Here is a 3,882-nt window from a genome sequence, read left to right as displayed (position 1 = left end):
AGTATACATAAATATATATATATATATTTGTATATGTGCTTGTGAGTGTGTGTATATTCATCTGTGTGTGCGTGTATATATATGTGTGTTTATGTTTGTGTGTGTGTGTGTGGAAGTGCGTGGTTTAGTGGTTAGGGTGTTGGACTCAGGACCATGACATGAGAAAGTGATTTCGATTTCTGGACCGGGCAACGCGTTGTGTTCTTGAGCAAAGCACTTCATTTTAACGTCGCTCCAGTCCACTCAGCTAGCAAAAATGAGTAATCCTGCGACAGACCGACGTCCCATCCAATTGGAGAAAATGCACACCATTGAATCCTGTAAACCGTCCCTCGTGAGCCTTGCAAGACTCAAGAAGGAAATATTACATATTATTCTATATATATATATATATATATATATATATATATATATATATATATATATATATTCACCTATATGTATTTACATATATGAACATGAATATATGTCGGTATGAGTGTATGCGTGGGCACGGACGTGTGTGTGTGTGTACGTATGTATTCATAACTGCACTCTAGAATGCGACAGAAATTTTTGCAGTGTTGCTTAAAAAATGAATCATAAAATTATATTAATGAAAGAATACTGATACTTTATATCCGAAAAGTGTCATCTGATTGAATTGGCTCTAGCTGCAAGTTCTCGTTTTTAAATTTATTGTTGTGTGGTATATCCTGGCTTAGTTTCAGACGCGCTATGAAGTACTTTCATGTATAATTCGCACTGGAATCGACTGCGTTTATGAAAGCTATAAACGAGTGCAATGCATATTGATTCGAAGAATATATTCTGAGACAAATATATTCCTCCGGTATTAAAATCGTGGAACAACCTTAATATAATAATATTGCCGTCCATTATATAAAGTCAAACTATAAAGCATACTCCTTCTTCCACTTATCATTCTCCATATACTCTTGTCCATGTATGTGTGTGTTTGTAGTTTTATGTATGTGTGTGTGTGTATGTTTGTGGTTTTATGTATGTGTGTGTGTGTGAAACTGTCTACACACACACAAATATATGTACGTATGTCTATGTAGTGGTCTGAAATATAAAACTCCGTGTACAAAAAGAGAAATGGAGAGAGATAGAGGGGGAGAGAGATGTTATACACTTACATAAAAGAAAAAGGAACAAAAGCGAAATTAATATGTTTACATGTTCAACGTATTCATGTATTCAAATATTATTCAACACATGCTCTCTACTCCAATTTCACCATTATTATGAAGGAGCTAGGAAAGAAATTCTACTATTTTCAGGTTTATGCATTAGTTATGCATAAATCTCATAATAACAGTATTTCTTTAGACCCCTTTTCTGAGAGGGCTTTGAGTCAATAAAATTTTTTTTTATTCATCGAAAGTTACAATTTGTTAGATATGTATATCCATTGATGAGAAGGTTCCTATAGATTTGAAAAATGACTAACTCAGAAAGAAAAACCTCCATGTGTGTGTTGTATCCGCTTCCGGAAATAAATTCACAACAGGATTGGCGTTTTTCTTATATCTTTATGAATTGACATAAACGCCACAAATAATTGTTTATAGCTCAAACCTGGAAAATCAAGTTTTGAATTCGGTGGTGACAAAAGGAATCAAAATAATACATCCGTTTTCTAAATAGATAGAAGAAAATGTGAGACCTATGAAAAAATAAATATACAAACAAAAGACAAGAAAGAAATAAAAAAACAGCTCTTATCCTGCAGAACCAGTTAAAATAATTTCTAAAATTAGTAGCTGTGTTGAGAGGAAAAAGAATTATACTTAGTGACTATGACACAAGCTTCTACGCAAAACAATTATTATTGAATTTCTTCTATATATAGATCTGAATAAGTTATATCTGACCTAATGATGTGATTTCTTGCCATTAGACTAATTGATTAAAAAGTCATTCGTATATTACTAAAAGATTCATATAAGATGTATCGATTGCATTACTTCAAACGGCTACAATCGATCTTTAACCACAAAACCTGTTTTGACATACAACACTACATTAACGAGGCAATCAACAATTCTATCTATATACAACAAAGTCGAAAGTCTGAAAAGACAAAATTCCAAGCGAACACGTACAAGATATTTTACGCTGCGTATAATAAACATAATGCCGAAACAGTAAAAAACACATAAAAACAGAAAACAAAGTATTTCAAAAACCACACAAAATCAACAACATCGTTAATGGTGCTAATATAAGTAAATCGCAAACAGTAGCATCTAGCAGCGTGGAAATAATAAATGTTGTCTACCAGTTATTTTACATACAGGCATACAAACCACAAGACTTCAGTACACTCGTACACCAGTTATATCCACAATACATGTAGTACTGGTCTTATATGTTACCAATAGAATCATAAACAGGTGAAAAAGAAGTTCATACGGCAAACCATAAGAATGAGAAGAATGTTTCTCATGATGTTTGAGAGACAGAATCTGTATCTAGATGATTTTGCCACATGAGAAATATCTCGTGTATTCAAAATTTAGCCAAAGTCTAAACACATACTTTGATATACAACGATGTGCATGTATTCGAGAAATGCACTTTCGCACAAAATGGAGGTATTTTTTTGGTTAATGTTAATACTTCATAGGTTCCATATGCGATAAAATCTCTTTTTATTTTAACAACTAAAGAAATATACGCACTTTTATATCTATTAAGATATATCTTATTATCAGTTGCTGAACAACAACGTTTTGTACAGCAGTAGAAAAAGTGATGCGAAGTATGTAACATGCAAGAATGAAACCTCTTAATATTTATTAATTTTGCATTTAAATCTACGGAACATTTTACAGCACGATGAAATTTGGTTTTCTTAATTGCAACTTAGGTATTTCTATTGTACATTTAAAAAAATATATTTTCATGATTTTTCCATGTCGTTAATCTACTGTAATCTACCACAATCGAAGCATGAGCTTAATTAAAATGATCCTAGCTACAACTATGGCCCCTATATCTTATATGGAAGCAATCTGTTAAAAATATATATTTCTTTATTGCCCACAAGGGGCTAAACATAGAGGGGACAAACAAGGACAGACAAAGGGATAAGTCGATTACATCGACCCCAGTGCGTTACTGGTACTTAATTTATCGACCCCGAAAGGATGAAAGGCAAAGTTGACCTCGGCGGAATTTGAACTCAGAACGTAACGGCAGACGAAATACCTATTTCTGTACTACCCACAAGGGGCTAAACATAGAGGGGACAAACAAAGACAGACAAAGGAATTAAGTCGATTACATCGACCCCAGTGCAAAACTGGTACTCTATTTATCGACCCCGAAAGGATGAAATGCAAAGTTGACCTCGGCGGAATTTGAACTCAGAACGTAACGGCAGACGAAATACCGATTTCTTTACTACCCACAAGGGGCTAAACATAGAGGGGACAAACAAAGACAGACAAAGGGATTAAGTCGATTACATCGACCCCAGTGCGAGACTGGTACTCTATTTATCGACCCCGAAAGGATGAAAGGCAAAGTCGACCTCACGGAATTTGAACTCAGAACGTAACGACAGACGAAATACTACTAAGCATTTCGACCGGCGTGCTAACGATTCTGCCAGTTCGCCGCCTCCTGTTAAAAATATAGGCTGCAATACGTGCATATGATTGCTCATATTTGCAACAGGGCGAATAGCCTGGTAACATATCAGATGATAACTCCATTTTCACGAGAAACAAAGCGAGATAGATGAGACAAAAGTATTATCTTAAATCCTTATCCTTCTCACTCTAACCAAGTTTGTTAATAATCCCTCCTCTACGATTAGATTTATTCATTGGAAACATGTTAATTCTTAGTATCTTGATGAGAGTAAAA

This window comes from Octopus sinensis, linkage group LG2, assembly GCF_006345805.1.
Source record: "Octopus sinensis linkage group LG2, ASM634580v1, whole genome shotgun sequence".
Classification (NCBI taxonomy): domain Eukaryota; kingdom Metazoa; phylum Mollusca; class Cephalopoda; order Octopoda; family Octopodidae; genus Octopus; species Octopus sinensis.
This window is presented reverse-complemented; position numbering follows the sequence as displayed.